Here is a 25,966-nt window from a genome sequence, read left to right on the forward strand (position 1 = left end):
ACAACTGTAAACAACAGATACGCATTCGACCAGCCAGATGTGAGCAGGCAGTGTAAAGTAGTGGATGCGCGGTGTTATTGTGTAAACGTTCTTGTGTCAAAAATCACAATGGAGAGACATCTGTAAAACAGATCTTCAGGAAAATCTCCAGATTGTTTAGAAGAATCGAAAAGAGTGTCCAAAGTTTTTTCCGCACACGCTATTAACTGAACAAAAACCAAGATGAATGGATGCCGGCAGGGAGTTGATCTAAATGCAAAACATGGGGAGCGCTTCTCCGGGAAAGATCCTCATCATTGACGAGACTGGTATTGTCAATACGAAGCTACAACAAAACGGCAATGTGCAGAAATTCGTACAGCGCGCAACGCTTTCACGACATAGCCACCACTGAAGCCAACAACATCGCAAAGAAAGACTTTTCTGACAGTTTCACATAACTGTCTGAACGTTCTGTGCGTTGTTCTCAAGTGAGGTAAGACTACGTAGAACACCTGTAACATTAAAACCGCCACTTCACTTTTTTCTTTTTTTGTCTAATCCAGTCTCTAAATTTTTTGGACAGATAGGTAATAGCGCTACAATACTCAAGTGTCTGAAAATCCTATCGTGTTGCAGTAGCCTTCACTAGAGCGTAGACTAATTCAGCAAGGGAGTAAGTGGTTCAGTACTTTGCGTTTCTAACGGTGTCATAAGTCCACTTACGTGAGATTTCGTAGATATTATTGGTTCTAAAATATAATCAGTCAGTGTTCAAAGAGAGCTATTCATGGATTAAAAAACTTCCTGGTAATCTGGAATCAAACGTGAATCTCCAAAAAGCTAACGGTTACCAGCAGGATGTGCCGACGCACCATCAAGCATGCACCACATTCCACAGCATTGGACCGTAGGCGAAATTCGAGCACTATTAGATAAAGATTTAACCTGAAAGCTTACAAATACATTTGTACTAACTAGGACAATATTTTATATTGAAATTCGCGGTGACTCGTAGGTACAGATTTGCATTTGTCTTGCAGACAACTCGTTTCAGATGTTTACCGAAATGTTCTGTTGCTTCTATTATTATTATTCTTATTATCATAATCATGTGCATTAAGCCGCGTAAGTTTTCGCTGTTAGTTGTGACAAACTATTTAAGGGGCTCCGGAACGCCCTATACTTGCAATTTTAAAATAACGCTTATAAATTACATCTTTCCTCACAAAGTAATTGAGGTAGGAAGTTGAACTTTTTACAGATTATTTATTGAAATATGGGCTACAACTTAACACAGGGATTTTACAAAATTTTAGTTCAGTTATTAAAGACGATTTTTTTTCAATTGTAATGAAAATTCACAACATTTTTTTGCAATTTTTTATTTATATATTCAAAAATATACAGTTTTTTGGAAAAAGGCTGTGTTAAATTGTGCAGAAGGTACTGTGTAACATTTACTGAAAGTTTGAAACAAATATGTTTGGAAGATCCTTAGAAAACATGTAATTAGTATGAGAAAATAAAAGTTTTGGGAATCGAGCGACAAAGATTGGATTAACTTTTTAGTGCATTCCAGGTCCATAGGATGGATTATCTTCATCCTCTGCAAACTCCTCCTCCAGCTTCCTCTTGTTCCTCCTCCTGTTTACTCTTGCTTGTATTTCTAGACTCTTTACAGCCCTGTCTGCAGCCCGAAGGCGTTCCTTGTCTAAAGCAAGCATCGCTCGTTGTTGTGTTCGTAGATTTTGCTACCATTTTCTTCAGTTGCAGTTACTGCAACACTGTTCCAAAAGGTGGTCATGTATGAACACTTATCACATTTCAGTTGTATTTCACTAGCAAGTCCTACGTGCTTTATTATCGAGAGTTCCAGACCAACTTCACTACAATGAATACATCTTACACAGTTTGAAAAAATTCCTTTGAGAACCGACATATCAAATATTTCATTCACATCCGATTCGCCCATAAAGCATTCATAGTTTTCACTCATTGAACCAAGCTTCTTCTGTGAAGTATTTTCTTTCCCATTTTGACTGCTATGGGCAGGTGTACTTGAGAGGTTAGGTTCACTCACTTGGTTATCGTCTTTATTGTTTACAGTACTAACATATACCTTTGGCTTTCCAACATTTCTCCTTTTCTTAAAAGCCTTCAGAGGATTTCTAATAACTTTACTTTTACTCATTATTATACTTCAACAAAACAGAGACTCAAGAAACAGAATTAATTACGAATATTTTCGAGATAACGACAGAGTAAATAAACATGAAACAATCGACAATCACACCAGCGATATATATTGAACCGTCACAGGTTAGCCACAACACATACTTTATCTCACATCACTAAAATGTACCTGATGAACACGGACGTTATTAATAACACCATTTGACAGAAGTTTAACAGCGCCACAGTGGGTCACGCCCATGTAGAACACATTTCAAAAAAAATTTAAAAATAGTTGTAGTCTTCGGAATTGAATAAGTTATATATCTATTAAAAGGAAATAGTCCGCAGATTCAGAAAACGTTAAAAAGTAAAAATTGAACTTTTCATGATTTTGAGCCTTTCCGGAGCCCCTTAAGATATACAGGTATTTCAGAACGATGTTCTAAAAATTTCTTACCCCAAACATGAGAAAAATGCGAACATGAACATTTTCGCTACTGTGAAACACATCTCTTCTACTGAAAAAAAATGCTCATAGCTCTTAAGGTATGCACTTGAGAGCCCATATTAACCGGATTTTTTTTTTTTTTTCGTTTTCATTCATACAATCTCCTTCCAAAATAAGAAAAGGTAAGAGCTTCCAGTAGAAGAGATTTGTTTCGCTGTGTCGATGTTGAACAACGATACTTAGTAAAAAGTGACTGCAGCAGTATAAATTATTCCACATAAAGTTATAATACAGTCTCAGACCTCAAACAACATCCATATAACATGGATAAATTTAATTTGAACAAGGTGCTCATAGCTCTCATAATATGCATTATAGCGCCCATGTTTACTCGACTATTTTTCTTGTGACAAAATTTTCAAAACGCCCTTCTGAAACACCCTGTATGCTGTAGCCTTCCCTCGTGTGCCACGCCTCGTGGTTATTGAAAATGCAATCAGTTGAGGTGGCAGCCCAGTGAGTACGCTGCGCGGGTTGCGTACCAGGCAGGCGTCGGGCGGGCACCTGTTGCGATTGCCGTTGCTGTTGCCGCAGCCTTATGCGGACATCCTGTGGCTTCCTCCGACCACGTGCGCCCACACGTGTAGCCGATTGCACATCCGCAAACAGTTTGACGCCGTGCGCCAAGCATCCGAAGCAGGACCTACCTGTTGTTACGAATGCAGCAACTGAATGCTGTCATCGACTCAGCCCCAACATCCACTGTAGCAGAAATGTCTTTCCTTGCTACAGTTCCTTAGCGGTGGTCGTCGCTATGATTATTAAACACTTGTCTGACAGAGCGGCACTATAACAAAGAAGAGGAAACGCAATAAGCAATAACAAATAACATTTATTAAGAGTATGCTACAAATGGTCTTTCACTTTGTTGTAAGTTGATGCATGGCACTTTTTGTTCTAAACCTAATACAATAATATCTAAGTAACTCCACTCGCACTTGGCAGCCTATATATTGTATCACTGATAGTATTTTTTTCAGACCCTCTGTTACTGGTCGTAGTTCTACGATGAATAGTGACTGCTATGTGGGAAGTTAATCTTCAAAGTTCTGTCTGAGCTAACTGCATGCTGTGAAGTTGACTGCCGGCAGCGGTGGCCGAGCGGTTCTAGGCGCTTCAGTCCGGAAACGCTCGACTGCTACGGTCACAGATTCGAATCCTGCGTCAGGCATGGATGTGTGTGATGTCCTTAGGTTAGTTAGGTTTAAGTAGTTCTAAGTTCTAGGGGACTGATGACCTCAGATGATAAGTTCCATAGTGCTCAGAGCCATTTGAACCATTTTTGCACTCGTTAGTGTCGTAAAGGCGATATATCGACCAAAGAGTGAACGCATAATCCCGAAGCCTGAGATGGCATCACTTGGAAACCAAAATTGCATCGTGTTCTAATGGAGTGTCTTTTGTAAAATACACTCCATTATGTCAGTTCGTGAAGCGTTTTGTTGTGCTCCAGCTACATGTATTTGTAGTGAGCGGCACGTTCCAACAGCTGCCAACAAAACACAAGGCCGCGCTGTTACAGTTGGCAACATCGGTGGCCCGAAAATAAACAGACAATTGACGCTCAGCGAAACAACTCGTTCCACGTCATTCAGAAATTTCGCTGTTATCGTTATGTGAGTGTATGCCTGTGTGTGTGTGTGTGTGTGTGTGTGTTTGCATGAAATAAACTGGAACTTCTAAGGAGAGAGAGTTTAACGGTAAACAAATAAACAAAAACTTTGCTTTCTATGTTTCACGTACCAGTGCGTATTAATTTGCACCACTAGGTTCTACGGAGATGTTGGTTATATGATGCGAAACATTTGCGTGTAGAAATAGAAAATCATTTCATTTAGTGGAAAAAACATGAGCTCCATATGTAACGGCCTTTTCGTCGTGTCTATATTACTAAATGGCTAACACTGTCTTGATGCATAATCCCAGCTACAGGTTGCCTGTCTAACGGCTTCCATGCGCAGCAAAAGTTTTTCAGTATTTCGCGTAATTACTGATTTAAAAATTTAAAATGCTGTCATCACCTACTCATTCAGACGTATTGTCTTATATTTAAGGTTTAATATAAAGAGACAAGTACTACAGTTAGAAACTGTGTACACAGTGTGTAACCAAATACCTTTACAGATTTTGAGGGCAATTTCTTTACACCAAAACGGATGACAGTTGTCTAGTAAACATGCGCCCTAAAATGCGAACTTTAAGAGCTATGTGCACTTGTTCATCTTCGATTCTGTGGAACGTATCTCTGCTACTGCAAGCTCTTTGCGTTTCATTTTTTGGGAGGAGGTACTAAGGACCAAAACAAGAGATAATGTTCAGTAAACATGGGCTCTAAAATGCAAACCTTAAGGGCTATGAGCACTTGTTCAATAGAAGAGATGTGTTCCATAGTAGCAAAGACGAACACGTGCTCATAGTTCTTATGATATGAGTTTTAGAGCCTATGTTTACTAGACTTCATTTTTTGTTTTGGTGTAAGGAACCTGTCAAAGTCTGTAAAGAGTATTTACACTACTGGCCATTAAAATTGCTACACCACGAAGATGACGTGCTACAGACGCGAAATTTAACCGACAGGAAGAAGATGCTGTGATATGCAAATGATTAGCTTTTCAGAGCATTCACACAAGATTGGCGCTGGTGGCGACACCTACAACGTGCTGACATGAGGAAGGTTTCCAACTGATTTCTCATACACAAACAGCAGTTGACAGGCGTTGCCTGGTGAAATGTTGTTGTGATGCCTCGTGTAAGGAGGAGAAATGCGTACCATCACGTTTCCGACTTTGATAAAGGTCGGGTTGTAGCCTATCGCGATTGCGGTTTATCGTATCGCGACATTGCTGCTCGCGTTGGTCGAGATCCAATGGCTTTTAGCAGAATATGGAATTTTTGGGTTCAGGAGGGTAATACGGAACGCCGTGCTGGATCCCAACGGCCTCGTATCACCAACAGTCGAGATGACAGGCATCTTATCCACATGGCTGTAACGGATCGTGCAGCCACGTCTCGATCCCTGAGGTGTACTCAACGACGAACCTGGGTGCACGAATGCCAAAACCTCATTTTTTCGGATGAATCCAGGTTCTCTTTACAGCATCATGATGGTCGCATCCGTGTTTGACGACATCGCGGTGAACGCACGTTGGGAGCGTGTATTCGTCGTCGCCATACTGGCGTATCATCCGGCGTGATGGTATGGGGTGTCATTGGTTACACGTCTCGGTCACCTCTTGTTCGCATTGACGGCACTTTGAACAGTGGACGTCACATTTAAGATGTGTTACGACACGTGGCTCTACCCTTCATTCGATCCTTGCGAAACCCTACATTTCAGCAGGATAATGCACGACCTCATGTTGCAGATCCAGTGCGGGCTTTTTTGGATACAGAAAATGTTCGACTACAGCCCTGGCTAGCACATTCTCCAGATCTCTCACCAACTGAAAACGTCTGGTCAATGGTGGCCGAGCAACTGGTTCGTCACAATACGCCAGTCACTACTCTTGATGAGCTGTGGTATCGTGTTGAAGCTGCATTGGCAGCTGTACCTGTACACGCCATCCAAGCTCTTTTTGACTCAATGCCCAGGCGTATCAAGGCCGTTATTACGGCCAGAGATGGTTGTTGTGGGTACTGATTTCTCAGGATGTATGCAACCAAATTGCGTGAAAATGTAATCACATGTCAATTCTAGTATAATATATTTGTCCAATGAATACTCATTTATCATATGCATTTCTTCTTGGTGTAGCAATTTTAATGGCCAGTAGTGTAGTTACCTCCTGTATGTCTTGAGCCAATGGCCTTGCCGCAGTGGCAACACTGGTTCCCGTCAGATCACTGAAGTTAAGTACTGTCGAGCTTGGCTGACACTTGGATGGTTGACCGACCGGGTCTGCCGAGCGCTGTTTGACAGGCAAGATGCACTCAGCCCTTGCGAGGTCAATTAAGGAGCTTCTTGTCGGAGAAGTAGCGGCTCCAGTCATGAAAGCTGACAATAGCCGGGAGAGCGGTGCGCTGACCACATGCTCCCCCCCCCCCCCCCCCCCCCATGTCCGCATCTAGAGACGCCTGTCGGCTGGGAATGCACGGCCGTCAGCCGGTTCTGTTGGGCCTCCCATCTAGCATCTGAGAAAGAGTGCACTTTGCGACTTCCAACAAAATAATCTATAACCTTTAAAAACATTTTCTCGCTGACACACTACACAAAATGATGAAAGGAAAAAAAATAGCTTACTACATTTTCGTTGTTAATGCATAAGACTTTAGCATCAGACACGACATTTTAATTTATTACTTCTTTATTACTAATTTTATTCGCTATATCCGCAGGCAGTATCTACTAATGAAAAGGAATATACCAGTGAAATTATATCATTTTACGATTCAAAGTTCAGTAGATACAACGTCATAAACATTGGGATGCGAACCCAGAAAATACTCACCCAGTCATGAATAATGAGAGCATTTAGCAACATACAACAAACTTTAAACGCAGTTTCAAACGATTTCTAAGCTTTTTCCGCTATATGTGTAAATCAAATATTTAATATATTCACTCGTTTTAGAGCAATCATAAGTTAGAAGCTATTTTATACACGGGTGTTCGATTCTTTGAAGAATCGTGGTACGTGAGTTACTGATTTCGTTCTATCAGGCAACCGAGAAATGCATTTCACTTGGTTCCGAGTTGGCTCAGTTAATGATAGGATAGACGTAGTGAATCTTTTGTGACTTAAAAAAGTTCTTGATGTGTTGGTCGTAGTACAATGCCATATAAATCAGACCATTCTAGATTAAGAAGCCGGAAGTAAAAGATTAGTTCACATTTTTACGTACAGAATGAAGTGTCAGAACAGACAATAGCAGGTAGCAATACAAGTCGGCCGGCCGGTGTGGACGAGCGGTTCTAGGCGCTTCAGTCTGGGACCGCGCGACCGCTACGGTCGCAGGTTCGAATCCTGCCTCAGGCATGGATGTGTGTGATGTCCTTAGGTTAGTTAGGTTTAATTAGTTCTAAGTTCTAGGGGACTGATGACCCCAGATGTTAAGTCCCATAGTGCTCAGAGCCAAAATTCAAGTCGGAAACATTAACGAACTTTCGTTACTACCTGTCCGCGTAATATTAATACTGACTGCTGATGTGTGGCAGGCGCTGACTGCATTACAAGAGCCACATTTTTTCAGAAGCTGTGGTCGGGCACAATATTCCACTTCAGCTCATTTTATTATAATGACTACTTACCTTAGACGGTCGTATGGACAGTCGTTGTAGCGTAAACCGACGGACACAGACCAGTATTTGAGTGGAGAGCTTTCCTCATCGCCCTGACCGGGAGCGACCCATATAGAGCTCCATAAAGCAAAAGCATATCGGAAAGGAACTATCTCGGCACCGGTCACAATGAAATAGGCCAGTTCTCTCCGGAAATCGCAAATACAAACACAATCAAGCAACACAGCTTGTTCTGCAGAACAACAACAACAACAAATGTTCAAATGTGTGTGAAATCTTATGGGACTTAAATGCTAAGGTCATCAGTCCCTAAGCTTACACACTACTTAACCTAAATTATCCTAAGGACAAACACACACACCCATGCCCGAGGGAGGACTCGAACCTCCTCCGGGATCAGCTGCACACTCCATCACTGCAGTGCCTTAGACCGCTTTTTTCTCCGTTGCATCTGCTCGAGGCGGACGTGATAAGACACCCTTTTAAGTTCGTCGGTGATCCATTAACTCAGTTTTTTTTATTACAGAGGACAGCTACCGTGCCGGCAGCGCTCAGCTAATTCCGCGCGGCGCAGAACAGCAAACAATACTGGAGGAAACTTAAACAGAATTTGTATTAAAATTGTCTTCGACATTGTATTCCGTATATCGTAAGTTCAGTTTTTGGCCATTTACCGCATCTACCGAATGCGCAATGTTAGCTTGTTACGGTTTTGTAGCTTCAAAACTACTTTGATGCACATTTGATGTAGGAAATTTTGGAAATTTTTGGAAGATCCTATGCGACCAAACTACTGAGGTCAGCGTTCCTCAAGCTTACACACTACTTAATCTAACTCAAACTAACTTACGCTAAGGACAACACACACCCATGGCCGCGGGAGGACTCGAACCTCCGCCGGGGGGAGCCGCGCGGACCGTGACAAAGCGGCCCAGACCGCGCGGCTACTCCGCAAAACTTACAGATTAAGGTAACTTTTGTAAGCCGTGTCACTGCCGAGAAACATAGCTCGATGTAACTTGAACGACACATAGAAACATCTGCTGCAGTAGGAGAACAGTACATATGGTAACTGAAAGAAGTAGCCAATAAGATGAAAAGAAATGACGATAATTACAATCAAGTCTCCGTGATTTATAGCAGTTCCCTGAACATTTCAAAAAGTGGTACATACATTCCCACAAGAAGAGAATAGAAGCTTTCGAAATGTGGTGCTACAGAAGAATGCTGAAGATGGAGGTATTGAACAGAATTGGGGAGAAGAGGAGTTTGTGGCACAACTTAACTAGAAGAAGGGAGCGGTTGGTAGGACATGTTCTGAGGCATCAAGGGATCACCAATTTGGTACTGGAGGGCAGCGTGGAGGGTAAAAATCGTAGAGGGAGACCGAGAGATGAATACACTAAGCAGATTCAGAAGGATGTAGGCTGCAGTAGGTACTGGGAGATGAAGAAACTTGCACAGGATAGAGTAGCATGGAGAGCTGCATCAAACCAGTCTCAGGACTGAAGACCACAACAACAACAACAACATTCCCACGAGCGGCATTCCATGTTCTGTTACGTTTTCCCATGGTGGCCACAAGTTTGGTAAGACGTTCGTGCGGTGGGGCGTTCCATTCCACGTCCATAGCGATTGACAACTGATGGATCGTCGAGGAAGCCTGAGGATATGCTGAAATACGCCTCGCAAACGCACACCACACTTGCTAGATGGGATTTAAGTTGGGGGTGACAGGCAGGCCAATCAATTCGCCGAATACCCTCTCGTTCCAAGAACTCTCCCTCTGCCACGTTCAGTGTGGTCGCTCATTATCATCATAACAATACAGTGAGGGCCGAATGCATACCTGAAAAGACTCACATGAAGAAGGCTATAATGTCACAACGAAATTGACTGGTAGGTGTACCGTGTACAAAGATTTGGAGGTCAGTACGCTCATAGAAAACTGTGCCTCGCCACTCTGTAATGCAAGGACCACTAAACCGATCAAGGCTGACGATGTTCATGGATTACGTGTTCCTACCTCACGCCGTATGAAGGTGCATATGCGACGAGACTCATTGTCGACCATGATGGGTTTGGTAGTGCAGGGTTATGGGTGGGACGTGTTACCGCCTACTAACCTCCAGATCTTTGAAGACGGTACACCCACTGATAAGCGTTATTGTGACACTGTACTACTTCCCCACGTGGTTTTCTGGGATGCATTCGGCACTGGCTTCATTTCTGTGGATGAAAATGCATGTCCACATTGAATAGCGCAGGTGAAGGAGCTCATGCAAGAAGAGCATACTCGCACATGGACTGACGTGCCCATTCCCCTAACTTAAATCCCATCAAGCACACGTGGAATGCTTTGGGGAGACGTTCGTCCACACGCACCAGTCTCTATCCAGCACTATATTGCAGTGCCTGTGTTTTTAAAAATGGTTCAAATGGCTCTGAGCATTATGGGACTTAACATCTGAGGTGATCAGTCCCCCAGAACTTAAAACTACTTAAACCTAACTAACCTAAGGACATCACACACATCCATGCCCGAGGCAGGATTCTAACCTGCGACGGTAGCGGTAGCGCGGTTTCAGACTGGAGCCCCTAGAGCCGCTCGGCCACACCGGCCGGCCCTGTGTTTCTACTATGTACTCTGCGAACCGGACAATCGGGAGTTAAGGAAAGCCGGAAGGACCGGGCATGCAAATCGATTATTATTATCATGCAAATAACAATTTATTGATAAGTTAAAATTTAACTTAAATCAAAGAAACAAATACTACAATTTAAATCTTAAATCCACACTTCGGAGAAATATAACATGCTTTTAATAATAATAATAATAATAATAATAATAATAATAATGACAAGAAAATGGCTAGGTAGGTAAAATATCACGTGAAATTTGCAATTTAAATCTTAAGGCCACAGTCTGGAGATATACGACTACAAGGTTAGTCTTTTCAGGCTACTGTAGTCAAACTAAGCCACACTTAACACTCATCTTGTGTAAGTTATGCATGGATGTAAGACGTGCCTTGAGATGGTAATATTTAAACACAGTCAGATGTCGTACCCGGCAGATCGGTCCAGGGTGAAGCAGACGAGCAACGTGAAGCGGCAGTCCATACAACCCGATGAATGGCGGTGTCACTAACCAACGATCGGACGGCAACAAAGTTGCCCCTTTCCACAGCCGGAGGTGCACCCTAGCTGGCGGACGCGACGAAGGCAAACCCCACCAATAGTAGTCCTACACGCCACACACACCACTCGTCCAACAGCCAATTTCCTGTGTCGGACGTATGCGGCTTTTGCAGACCAGCTTGGTTCAAACAGCCCAGCTCAGCTCTCACATGGGAACCCGGTGTCACAAATAACTCGACTCTCATCGTGCAACTCCGCTGTCTCAGATCAACTGTCTTCCCAGGCACACATATATACCACACAGCTAGCACTTCCTTCTAGGCCGACTTCAACCAAAGATGCTTACTGAACAAGTAGAAAATCGATAGCAAACTCGAGCCAGTGGCGCCAGATAAGACCCAAGCGGAGTAAAATATGACGCCACCGTTCACTCTGCAATGTCCGTCTACTCTGGTATGTCCTCCAGAAATGTATGTCTGAAGCAATAGGCACTGCAGCTGTCTACAGCTGTATGAGATGAAACAAATGGATTCACATTTGCGAATATGATGCGATTCCAGCTGCACAATGCATTGGTGACAACGAAAGCCTGTGCTGATCTGGGACTCGAATCCTTATTTCCCACTTGCAATGAACGCCTAGGTCATCCAAGCACACCATGTCTGAAGGACATAGCAGGGTACATCGTAAAGTGCAATATAGTCCTACAATACAGTACTTCATGCCACGACAAGGCCACGGCAGATATCATGTCTCTTTCTGTGTGGGAATCACAGCAACTATGCGAATACAGGACACAGACACGCTTTAATTTTTTTTTGTGGGGTCTAAAATTTAAAAAACCTCTCTCACACCGGCCTGATTTAGCTTCACTGATCAGGATAGTAAAAACATGCGTATGTTAAGGGAATTTTCATTTACAAAGCCGGCTTATGACATTCACACAGTTCAATACTGTTCTATCCTGATTAAATTGAGCTTAACTTAAATTCCATAAGGCAGTGAAGCAATTTCGAAGTCTCGGTGCGACGAAAATTGTCACTCGATCTCCTGAAAACATTTGTAATAATTATTAACTTTCGGTGATCACATGGGGAAGACCGGAGATCTGCTGGTAAGACCGTGTTAGCCTATTTATTTGAAGTAACTGGATATCTTGAGCATACAAAACGGCAGGTTCGTCCAGTGTAAATCAGACGTTCCCCACTGATCCCGTGCAACACAGCGTAGTAAGCAGACACTGTCAATAATAATCAGTTAAATAATACGCGAACACACTTAATTTAGTTTAGTTCGTGTATTAAATTCCTTCTCATACAGAATCTCATCAAGATGGCGACTAGCTCAACAATACATACATATACATCCTCCTCCTTTCACGATTAATCGGACAGAATTCCTTCATTCTTTTCATAAGAGAAAACATAGATAGCAGAGAAGCTATTCCATGGAGTAAATGGACGCTCCAAGGAATAATCGGGCTTGAAACTACTTTGCATTGATGATCGGTAAGATAAGAAGAGAAATTTCGAGATATGGACTGAGTTATATAATTTATAAAATTTCTGAAAATATCGCGGAGAGACCGCTGCAAGAGACATTACAACACGATGACATATGGAGGTTTGGATCGATCGTGGAGGCGTGGACAGATGGCCCAGGTGGTTAAGGCGATCGCTTGAGTTGATGGAGAAATTCGGGTTCTAGTCCCCTACCGGAACAGATTTTCATCGTCACCAATACAGCTTGAAACTTGAGTCTGATCACATTCGCAATTCTGAATGCATTTCTTGTACTCCATCCAGTAATTCAAATGGTTCAAATGGCTCTGAGCACTATTGGATTTAACATCTGAGGTCATCAGTCCCCTAGAACTTAGAACTACTTAAACCTAAGTAACCTAAGGACATCACGCACAAGCACGACCGAGGCAGGATTCGAACCTGCGACCGAATCGGTCGCGCGGTTCCAGACTGTAGCGCCTAGAACCGCTCGTCCACTCCGGCCGGCCGTCCAGTAATTATCAGCCGCGTTGGTGGAGGAATGGAAAGCCCTACCACAAGGAACCCCTACCAACTTCGTGGTCTGCATAGGAGGAAGTTCCAGAGCACACATTGCCATCCATGGCGATCACACACCCTTTTCAAAACCTTGATCTGCATTTTGTAGTAGCCGGGATACCATCATAAATCATGGTGATTTTAGTGCAACTATTGTCATTTCTGAGGCGTGCACGGCTCGTGTTCATCCCATTAATTGTTTGTCATCTCCTATTACGGTAGTGCCGCCTCGTTTTGTCATTCCATTTACTGGCGTCACTAACTTCCTGCCTTACTTGCCTGTGAGTGGCAGCAGTGGCGCATATCGATAATCACACTGTCATACCATCTCTGGAGCAACCGATAGTGTTTCTGGGTCGTCGTGTGTCGCGTAGTCAGTAAGTGGGAGACGCACCAGCAGTGCAGTCGCGACGGACCAGCAGTCCAGTCGGTCGGTTGGCGTGGAGCAGCAAGCAAGCCCCCGTCGCACGTAGTCGGGCTGGATCCGCTGGTGGTGTACATGCGCGGTTGGAGTGTGAAGGGCTGCTTGCGAGTGCTACGAAGTTCGTCGCCCACCAATCTTGGACATGAAAGTTGAGTCTTCACTTAACTTATTATCGAGCCTCAACTGTTTACATTTCTTCGTTTGATGCTGGTTGTCGCTTTAGGGGCGTTCCCGCGAGCAACAACGTGTATTTAAGTCGGCTAAGATTCCAGCCGTCTTCCTGTGAAATTTAACTTAATTTATTCCCTGTTATGGAAGTTCACCAGCGATATCTTCTGCCTTGTGGCCGTTGACGCTCCGGTTACCTGCCCTGATCGTTGATGTAATTTTAGGCAGTGTACTTCCCTCGTCATGTTGTTGCTGTCTAGCGCAGCGTGTAGTTCGACAGCTAAGGTGTTGTTGGTCGTTGTAGGTGCCAATATTGTGTGTGTCGTGTATTGAAATCATGTGGTCGTTTTGCTGGTTGCGTGGAGTGGAACTGATTTGGTTGATTGGTCGGTTGGCTGTCTGTCGGTTGGGTTGCCTCCAAATTAAGAAGTCGTTGGGCAAGCTGCCTGTCTCAGCTTTGAAAATTCTGACCACTGTTCCTGGTGTGTTATACAGTAATTTCGCTGTTTGGATTTTAGTTATTTGGTTGATGTGTGGCTTTCAGCTGAGTGTCAATATCTCTTAAATTGATGTTCTTGACTTGCCCTTGCATGAGGTTGTTATATTTTTATATGGGGCCTTCAGCCGAATTTTACTGGAGAGGTTTTAAGTTAAGGCCTTCTGCCTTTTAGATTGAAACTCTTTCTAGGCCTTAAGCCATTAAAAAATAAAACATATTTTGTTGATATGTAGCCTTCAGCTAAGTATTAATATCTCTTAAATTAATGTCCTTGTCTTGCCCCTAAGCAATGATATTGTTATTCTTTATTTTATATGAAATGTTTTGAGATATAGCCTTCTGCCCTTTGAAATTGAAACTCTTCTTTCTAGTGTTTAAGCCGTTAAATTAATTGTTGGTGAGCAACCTTCGGCCGAGTTTTAATATCTCTTAAATTAATCTTCTTCTCTTGCCCTTAAGGCATAAGATTGTTATGCATTTTAATGCGGCCTTCAGCCCAATTTGCTCAAAAATGGTTCAAATGGCTCTGAGCACTATGGGACTTAACATCTGAGGTCATCATTCCCCTAGAAATTAGAACTACTTAAACATAACTAACCTAAGGACATCACACACATCCATGCCCGAGGCAGGATTCGAACCTGAGACCGTAGCGGTCGCGCGGTTCCAGCCTGTAGCGCCTAGAACCGCACGGCTACTCCGGCCGGCTTTTGATTGAAACTCCTCTTATTGCTTAATGTGTGACCTCCAGCCTAGTTCCATTAAAATTAAATTGCTAAGGCCTTCAGCCGATTAGATTGAAGATTTAGAAAATATTCTTGGGTGAAACCTCCAGAAGAACCTTGTATTTCAATTTAGCTTAAGCCTTGTGTCTTGGATTCTGAATGTGGCCTTCAGCCGATCTAAAGTTAATCACAGGAGGTCGATTAAAGTTTTGAGTGTTTTGCATCCTTGTTGTACTATCCTGTGTTGATAAATAAAGTTTGTATGTTGAGTGCAACTGACAGGAACTCATTTTGGCCCCTTTCCACAACCCAGTCCGCTCTTTTCTGGTAGCCCAGGCATTTCAATTTCTATTTGTGAGGTTGCACCTTTCCTTTTGCGCTATACTGTAGCAGTTCTGGCTAAGTATGGTACAGGTTCCACCCAGCTATGTTACTTAGCAATGACACATCATGTGAAAATAACTTTCGCCTTTAAGTTTGCACTCCAGCGTATTTAAGATTTGTTGGCAGTAACCGAATAATAATATTTAGTAACCTGAAAACAAGAAAAGCTGAATTTCTAGCACTTTGTTAGTGTCTTGTCATATGCAAAAAGGTCACTATCGTTCTTTACTGTTCTTGGGCAGTTTATTTTTCTCTTTGCGTCACCAAATCACGGAAGCGTGACTTGGGTGACGCTGGAACACAGAGTTATCTTAAATTTTCACCTGCTTTTCCAGCAGCGATCTACTGAAATTATCATTTTCACGTACTAGACGACAAAACGAAAAAAAAAAACCAGTTTACAATAGATCGTTGAGGTAGTCAGGCTTTTGCTAATGCCTGAGGCCTAAAAGAACTTGAAATAAGTCAACAAGCTAAAGGAAACGCGAGCAGGAATGGCGAAAGGGAGGAAAGGGTGGAAAGGGCGATGGGTGTCTCAGAGCTTCAGAGCTACAGAAGGGCGCGCCTTGGCCTCATTGTGGTTTGTTGGATTGGGCGAGGGTGGCGGGGTGTGGGGGAGTAACTAGAGATCGGAGGGCGGCAGACGGAGGGAGATTGCGATCGTGGCTGTATAAGCGGCGGAAATGAGACGGCCACAGTTCCCTGTGGGGTGCAGGACGGGGAGGCAGGGGGAGATAGAAAAGGAGGTAGCGCGGAGGTCCAGAGGAGAAGGCCCGGAACGAGAGAAAAGAGTTGCAGGGAACTGGGGGGTGTAGCGGCGCCAAGGTAATTAGAACAATGGGAACCGCTGCTTGGTTATTGCCACTCGTTGCAGCGCTTCCGACCTGTGACTGTCTTCTGAGATACCGTACAGATGCTGTGGTGTTATTTCCTCTGAGCGTTGTCGGCAACAGTATCGGCAGTTCGCTGCTGCAGTCAGGACATACAAACAGTTTACAGCAGCAAAGCCAGTTCATTACTCTGCTGTCCCGTTATAAGTAATGATTTCCACATACTGGCGTTACTCACAAGGTAAGTACCGCAACTTCAAAGGCCAAAAATGAATTTAAAATACGGAGATTTGCCAACCGTACGACTTATTGAGGTAATTTATTTCTAAGACACTTCATCTGTATACGGTCGATGTTTGAATGTTAACTGATCCACAGAACGAGAAGTACAAGCTGTCTGAGAAATGATAACATGTAGCAGAGAATTATGGCAAGGAGATTCACAAGATTTCGAAAACTTTTAATATTTATTTGAAGCAAAATATGTTTTCATATGCAGTACTTTCAAAGTGATATTTCCCAAAATAGAAGTATTTCTTCACTTGTCAGAATCTAAAAGTTGAATTACCTACCTCTCAACAAACTGTCTCACTCTAGCAGGATTCCCCTAGCACTGGGTATATTTACACAGCCGTATCTACACATTTGACTGGATAACTGAGATTCGTCGTCGCGACATTCTAAATACTTGTTAGCAACTTTTGTTGTGTAGCTCTCTCTTTTCCCATGCTAAAAGAAACACACACTCATCAAGAATGTTCTATTCCCAAATTAAAACCTAAAACTGGTGCAATGGGACGCACCCTTTGCCATGTACTTCACTGTGGTTTAGAGTATACATGCAGAAGCAGATGAAAGCTTGAAAAGTGTTTCCGAGATAACAATAGGTATACAATTATTTTCTTAATTTATAGTTGTTATGTTGATAGAAAAATATGGATTGTGTTAGGGTAAAAGGCAACTACAGACAATCCAGACATGGTAAAAAAGTATGTTTCAGGGAAATAAACCAATTTAAAGTGCTTTGTTTGTATTCCTGCAAATAGTCCTTTTATTTAGTACTATCCGAGAAGGATCTACTTCGCTTGAACTTTCTTCCATTTGTTTTTCTGAAATGCCAAAAATAAGTTGTGTAGTTATTCATCTCATTTCTACAGAATTTAATTGAAAGAGTTACCTCAAAGAACTGGATAGAGCATATTATAGCTAGGTGGTCTCAGTTCAGTCAGAGCTTCTGATCACTGACAACAATATGTTATCGTGAGGCCAATTAAGCCAAGACAACACGACATATAGCAATCGCAGGTCAATTATAAATTTAGTCGTATGAATCATTATTAATATTGTTTACAATAATATCGCAGATTTATGTGTGACGAAAAGCCAATGAATTTTATGAATCTGACCACGTACATCCCACTATAAAATCTGAGCGGACGTCGAGGTGCGGTGGCTTGCGTGTTCACTGCACTCGTTTGGTCCTTGTATTAGTTAAAAAAATTAGATCTAAGAAAAAATTTAAGTGGCCTAGGAAACCAAGTACTTCAGATTTCCTTTCGTAACACGTAACAGTTACTCCAAAGTTGATGCATCGAGCTTCACACTTTTTTCCTAGTCCATGTGCGAAATGAATCGTACATCCATAAACTTTTAGCACTTCTTGAGCACCACAATTTATATCTCAGAGCATATGCGATCGATCTTTGAGTACTAATTCGGATACAAATTTGATGAATAATTATTGCTCATTGGAACAGGTGGTGCATCCCATGAGCAATGGCAAGAATTTATTTCTAGATTTCCGAAAGATGTGTGACACGGTTGACCTCTGCATACTGCAAGGAAAGTATATTCCCAGCTATGTGAGAGGCTCGAAGACTTCACAAGTAACAGAACCCAGTATGCTGTCCTCGATGGTGAGTGTTCATCAAAGACAACAGTATCGTCTGAGTGCTCCAGGGAAGTGTGATAGGACCGCTCTGATTCTGTATGTACATGAATTATCTGACGTACAGGGTGAGCAGAAATCAGTGGCTGTTTCCTAGTGATGCTGTGACGTATGGGAAGGTGTCGTTGTTGAGTGACTGTAGGAGGATGGTAGATGACATAGACAAAATTTGTAGCTGATGCAAGAAACAGCAGCTAGCTCTAAATGCAGATGAGTAGGAGAACAGTTCCGTAATGTTCGAACACAGCACTACTAGTGTGCTACCTGACACAGTCACATTGATTAAATATTTAGGCATATCATTGCAAAGCGAAATGAAATGGAACGATCATGTAGGAAAGGCGAATGGGCGACTGCGGTATTTTGGGAAAAATTGTAGGAAACTGTGGTTAATCTGCAATGGAGACCACGTAGAGAACACAGTGCGACCCACTCTGGAGTACTACTCTAGTGTGCGGGATCCCCACCAGGTCGGATTACAGTAAGACATCGAAGAAAATTAGAGGCGGGCTGCTAGATTGGTTACCGGTAGGTTAGATCAAAATGCAAGTATTACGGAGATGCCCGCATCTCGTGGTCGTGCGGTAGCGTTCTCGCTTCCCACGCCCGGGTTGCCGGGTTCGATTCCCGGCGGGGTCAGGGATTTCCTCTGCCTCGTGATGGCTGGGTGTTGTGTGATGTCCTTAGGTTAGTTAGGTTTAAGTAGTTCTAAGTTCTAGGGGACTGATGACCATAGATGTTAAGTCCCATAGTGCTCAGAGCCACTTATTACGGAGATGCTTCGGGAGCTAAAAGAGGAACTGGGAAAATCTGACGTTCTTTTCGAGGGAAGCTATTGAGAAAGTTTAGTGAATCAGGATTTGAAACTGACTGCAGAACAATTCTGCTGCGCCGGCCGCTGTGACCGAGCGGTTCTAGACGCCTCAGTCCGGAACCGCGCTGCTGCTACGGTCGCAGGTTCGAATCCTGCATCGGGCATGGATGTGTGTGATGTCCTTAGGTTAGTTAGGTTTAAGTAGTTCTAAGTCAAGGGGACTGATGACCTCAGATGTTAAGTCCCATAGTGCTTAGAGCCATTTGAACCATTTGAATTCTGCTGCCGTGAACCTTCATTTCGCGTCGGTTCTACGAAGAAATTAGGGTTCGTACGACGGCATATAGACAGCCGTTTTTCCCTCGCTCTATTTGCGATTGGAACACGGAGGGAAATGGTTAGTAGTGGTACAAGGTACTTTCCACCACGCTCCGTACGGGGGCTTGTGGAGTATGTATGTATGTATATATATATGTAGATGTAGACGTAGAGCTTCTGCAGATAGTAAGCCTATGTGCGCTCTGAAAATTTTGTCACTTCTTTTCCGATCAAATGGTTCAAATGGCTCTAAGCACTATGGAACTTAACATCTGAGGTCACCAGTCTCCGAGACTTAGAACTAGGTAAACCTAACTAACCTAAGGACATTACACACATCCATGCCCGAGGCAGGATTCGAACATGCGACCGTAGCAGCCGCGTGGTTCCGGACTGAAGCGTCTAGAACCGCTCGGCCACCTAGGCCGGACTTACCGGAGCATTCTGTTTCTTGGTCTCCCATTGGCTTTCCTTCCCAACATCTCTCGTACGGTACTTGTTATAGTGCCGCCAATTGCGGTTTGTTCCCGCTCAGTTCGTGTGTATTGTACCGAAAGAAATACTTCCTAAACACCTCTGTGTGACCGTAATTGTTCTTACTTCGTCTTCGAATTCCCTATTCCGTAGTGAGGCTTTCGCCAGATAGGTGACGCATTTCCTTAAATACCTGTCTGCTGAGGTCCTTAAGCATTTCTGTGACGCTCTCCCGTGAGTCAAATAAACTTGTGACCATTCGTGCCACCCTTTTCTGCATTTGTCCAATATCCCTGTTAATCCTGCTAGACATCTGTCGCATACGACTGACCACTGTTCTAGAATGGGTCACATCAGTACTATTTAAGCAGTCTTAGGTACACTTATCGTATTTTCCCAGTATCATGCCAGTGAACCGATGTTTGTCATCTTTTTTATTACGACTGAGTCTGTATAATCATAAACTTTCACGAAAATTTAATGCAAGTTGTCAGTTTTTGAACCTCTTTGAAACCTTATCAAGACCTATCTATGCAGTTTTCTTCGATTGTTTGTGATTCTTGAGTTTCTCCCGGCGTATTTGATAATCAAAATATCCACGGGTGTGCTGCCGGTCTATAGTGTCCAACGGGCACAATATTTCGGCGATCATACATGTCGCCATCATCAGGTGAACTGACGGACTGAGCTCCTGCGAACGTGCCGGCACGGAGATCCGTACGCTATGGCTGCTCAGAGGGAACTGGGTTCGGTCGCGGCGGCGGCCGATTAAAATACCCTCCGCCCGCGGCACGCTCCCTCCGCCGTCCGCGCCCCGCGCCACGGTCGCGCGGTGGAACAGATTGCGACGGCGTCTGAGGTGACGTCGGTGTTATGGCTCTGTCCGCCGTGGTCGTCACAACTATACGTTTGCTCGATTTACTTTTGATTAACCCAATCGCTGGTTCCCAAGCCTTGCTAAGATCATAGCCACAGTCACGGTTTATGAGGTCGTCATTGGTGCGAATTTCGATGGCCTCTCTAACAACGCTGTCCCAGTATTTCGACGTCTGTACCAGAATCCTCGTGTGGTCATACTCCATGGCGTGATTTTCCGACAAACAATGTTCAGCGACCGCCGACTTGCTCGGATACATCAGTCGAGTGTGCCTCTGGTGTTCACGGCATCGATCCTCGACGGTACGCATCGTCTGACCAATATACGACTTGCCACATTGACACGGAATCTGGTACACGCCGCCCTTCCTCAAACCGAGGTCATCTTTGGCGCACCCCACCAGTGCACGAGTTTTATTTGGAGGACAAAACACAGTTCCGACCCGGTGTTTCTTCAGAATGCGGGCGATTTTCCCCGAGAGTGCGCCTGTGTATGGAATAAATGCAGTGCCTACCTCCTCCCTCGTGACTACATCCATCTCAACAGGTTGTGCTGCAGTGGTTGGGCGGAGAGCACGTTGAATCTGCCACTCTGAGTACCCATTTTTTCGAAATACAGTTCTCAGATGTTCCAATTCCTGGGGTAGACTCTCTGCGTCAGAGATAGTGCGCGCCCTATGTACTAGAGTTTTAAGTACCCCATTCCTCTGTGAAGGGTGGTGGCAGCTGTCTGCGTGCAAATACAGATCAGTGTGCGTTGTCTTCCGATACACCCCATGACCTAGGGTGCCGTCAGCCCTTCTCTTGACCAAGACGTCAAGGAATGGTAACTTACCTTCCGTTTCAGTCTCCGTAGAGAATTTGATGTTGGGGTGTATGGAGTTTAGATGGGTAAGGAAGTCAAGGAGATTATCCATACCATGTGGCCAGATGACGAACATGTCGTCCACGTAACGGAAAAAGCAAGTAGGTTTCCATACGTGGAAATCAAGACATGCCTAAAAAGTTCAGTGGTCTTCTCGTCAAACTTCTGACTAATCAATTCTAGTGACTCTCGCAGGGGTACCCTCGTAAACAAGGAAACGACGTCAAAACTCACCATGATATCTGACTCATCCGATCTGAAGCTATCAAGGCGTTTAACGAAATCCACGGAATTACGGATGTGATGAGGGCATTTACCCACATAAGGACTTAATATTCCCGTCAGGTATTTGGCCAACAAATATGTAGGTGCCCTGATGTTGCTGACAATGGGGCGTAATGGTACCCCCTCTTTGTGAACCTTCGGGAGTCCATATAGTCTAGGCGGTACCGGACCTTGGGGTAACAATTTCTTAGAGTCACCGTCCGGTAAATCTGCGTCCTTGAGAAGCGCCCTCGTCTTGTTCTCCACCTTCTTTGTAGGGTCAACGCTGATCTTCCGGTAGGAATCGTCATTTAGCAGGCTCTGCATCTGATCAGTGTAGTCCTTATGGGAGACAACAACTGTAGCATTGCCTTTGTCAGCCGGTAAGACTACAATTTCAGAACGCTCCCTCAGATTACGAATGGCCGCCCTCTCTTTACTGCTGATATTTGACTTCATCGGCTTGGATTTCGTCAACGCACGACAAGTTTCACGACGTATTTCCTCGGCTGATTCTGGCGGAAGTCGAGCTGCAACCTGTTCAACAGCACTAACAATTTCTGCGACCGGAGTGAACTTGGGGGTGGGAGCGAAGTTGAGACCTTTCTGCAAAACCGAGACCGCATCATCACTCAACACCATGCCACTCAAATTGATGACAGTCTTGCACGGAACCTGCAGAGATGGTTTGTCAAGGAGACGTGAGAATTTAGCTGTTTGACGTCCCGTAGCCTTCTTATGGGCGGAATCAGCTGACAACCAGGTGACACCATCAATCCAATCCCAGGAACAAGAAGTGAACTTACTAGCCAGTTGCAAATGTAATTTGAGTAATTCCTGTGAGATAAACTCAAGGCTCCGGCGGGTGAATTGCACTCTCTCACGTACCAATGCGAGGCTGGCTCGTTTCTTGATTCTCTTAGCTGCTGCAGAGTCGATGTGATGCATAACCTTAGCAAAATTTAGAACAACATTCACGGAACGACATCTCTTTAGAAAGGCAAGAGTACTTAGCAAACGACATCTACGGTGGCGCAACTTTTCAAATTTCTTCATGCTGCGATACATCTCCTCCCCGTAAAGGTCTCAACTTCGCTCCCACCCCCAAGTTCACTCCGGTCGCAGAAATTGTTAGTGCTGTTGAACAGGTTGCAGCTCGACTTCCGCCAGAATCAGCCGAGGAAATACGTCGTGAAACTTGTCGTGCGTTGACGAAATCCAAGCCGATGAAGTCAAATATCAGCAGTAAAGAGAGGGCGGCCATTCGTAATCTGAGGGAGCGTTCTGAAATTGTAGTCTTACCGGCTGACAAAGGCAATGCTACAGTTGTTGTCTCCCATAAGGACTACACTGATCAGATGCAGAGCCTGCTAAATGACGATTCCTACCGGAAGATCAGCGTTGACCCTACAAAGAAGGTGGAGAACAAGACGAGGGCGCTTCTCAAGGACGCAGATTTACCGGACGGTGACTCTAAGAAATTGTTACCCCAAGGTCCGGTACCGCCTAGACTATATGGACTCCCGAAGGTTCACAAAGAGGGGGTACCATTACGCCCCATTGTCAGCAACATCAGGGCACCTACATATTTGTTGGCCAAATACCTGACGGGAATATTAAGTCCTTATGTGGGTAAATGCCCTCATCACATCCGTAATTCCGTGGATTTCGTTAAACGCCTTGATAGCTTCAGATCGGATGAGTCAGATATCATGGTGAGTTTTGACGTCGTTTCCTTGTTTACGAGGGTACCCCTGCGAGAGTCACTAGAATTGATTAGTCAGAAGTTTGACGAGAAGACCACTGAACTTTTTAGGCATGTCTTGATTTCCACGTATGGAAACCTACTTGCTTTTTCCGTTACGTGGACGACATGTTCGTCATCTGGCCACATGGTATGGATAATCTCCTTGACTTCCTTACCCATCTAAACTCCATACACCCCAACATCAAATTCTCTACGGAGACTGAAACGGAAGGTAAGTTACCATTCCTTGACGTCTTGGTCAAGAGAAGGGCTGACGGCACCCTAGGTCATGGGGTGTATCGGAAGACAACGCACACTGATCTGTATTTGCACGCAGACAGCTGCCACCACCCTTCACAGAGGAATGGGGTACTTAAAACTCTAGTACATAGGGCGCGCACTATCTCTGACGCAGAGAGTCTACCCCAGGAATTGGAACATCTGAGAACTGTATTTCGAAAAAATGGGTACTCAGAGTGGCAGATTCAACGTGCTCTCCGCCCAACCACTGCAGCACAACCTGTTGAGATGGATGTAGTCACGAGGGAGGAGGTAGGCACTGCATTTATTCCATACACAGGCGCACTCTCGGGGAAAATCGCCCGCATTCTGAAGAAACACCGGGTCGGAACTGTGTTTTGTCCTCCAAATAAAACTCGTGCACTGGTGGGGTGCGCCAAAGATGACCTCGGTTTGAGGAAGGGCGGCGTGTACCAGATTCCGTGTCAATGTGGCAAGTCGTATATTGGTCAGACGATGCGTACCGTCGAGGATCGATGCCGTGAACACCAGAGGCACACTCGACTGATGTATCCGAGCAAGTCGGCGGTCGCTGAACATTGTTTGTCGGAAAATCACGCCATGGAGTATGACCACACGAGGATTCTGGTACAGACGTCGAAATACTGGGACAGCGTTGTTAGAGAGGCCATCGAAATTCGCACCAATGACGACCTCATAAACCGTGACTGTGGCTATAATCTTAGCAAGGCTTGGGAACCAGCGATTGGGTTAATCAAAAGTAAATCGAGCAAACGTATAGTTGTGACGACCACGGCGGACAGAGCCATCACACCGACGCCACCTCAGACGCCGTCGCAATCTGTTCCACCGCGCGACCGTGGCGCGGGGCGCGGACGGCGGAGGGAGCTGCCGCGGGCGGAGGGTATTTTAATCGGCCGCCGCCGCGACCGAACCCAGTTCCCTCTGAGCCGTGCCGGCACGTTCACAGGAGCTCAGTCCGTCAGTTCACCTAATGATGGCGACATGTATGATCGCCGAAATATTGTGCCCGTTGGACACTATAGACCGGCAGCACACCCGTGGATATTCTGATTCTTCGATTGTATTTCATTATAGATAACTGCATCATTCGCCAAACGTCTGAGTTTACAACTAATATTGTCTGTCAGTTCATTAACGCATAATATGAACAGAAAATGTCCCAACACATTTTCCTGTGTTTACTTCCACATCTATCGATGAATATCTCTCAAAGGTAACATGCAATATTTTGCCCTCCATAAAATCGTCAGTCCAGTCAAATTTTGTTTGAAGCTCGTATGACCGAACTTTCGATGGTAAACTTTGATGTGGTACTAAGTCAAATGCTACTTAAGTCAGGATATACAACACTATCGACCTGACCCAGCTTCGCATGGGTACCAGTAAGGATCTACGGCCTAGATGTGATAAACTGTACACAGAAAACTGCTTCGGGAGTAGTCTGTCTGTTAGCGAAAACAGTACCAAAATCCCTACAGTAGTTTCTGATGTTAACCTTCACATACAGGAAGAAAAAAATAGGCGGGATATTTTATCTTTATGTACCTGATTTCCTTGATCAATGGCTTTCCGGATGTCATGTAAAGAAAGTGGGAGTAGGGCTTCACACGTCCGATATTTTCGAGACCTGCGGTGGTTGTCACTGAGAAAGTCATTTTGTACAAGATACCTCATTACATTTCTGTTCAGAATATGTTTTAAGAGTCGGCGTTACTAAAGTGGACGCCATTGATTTTGGACCGTAGTATTACCTTACGAATTTAGGCTGTATGACAGGGTGAAGCATTTATAAATCATATTAACTGTTTTCTTTGTCATTATTTTCATTATACTCTTGCGTGTGTATCTCCTGTCTGAGATGACATATTAGGTTTGTTGATAATGAGGAATGTATAGTCGGAACACAAAACTTGATACTCCTGGCTTTTCTAAAGAAAGAAGTCGTATCTTTAATGAATCCGTCCTGCTTCACGAGATTGTCTCCACAGGGACCAACTGCGAAGAAAATTCCGTGTAACATTTTACAAGCGAGGCTCTGGGAGTGTTAGTAAGCAACTGTTGTTACTTTGTCCCTCTGTATTCCTGCCCACCCTTTCGCATTGTCCTAGTTACCATCCCTACTTAGTTGCAATAGTCATGAGAAAACTTTCGAGGACGCACGTAGCTGGTTAAATGCAGCGTCGGACAGATCTAGGTGGCTTCTAATCTCTTCAGCAAACTAGTTTCTGGCGGACTTTAAA

The sequence above is a fragment of the Schistocerca serialis genome, chromosome 7 (assembly GCF_023864345.2).
Source record: "Schistocerca serialis cubense isolate TAMUIC-IGC-003099 chromosome 7, iqSchSeri2.2, whole genome shotgun sequence".
Lineage (NCBI taxonomy): Eukaryota > Metazoa > Arthropoda > Insecta > Orthoptera > Acrididae > Schistocerca > Schistocerca serialis.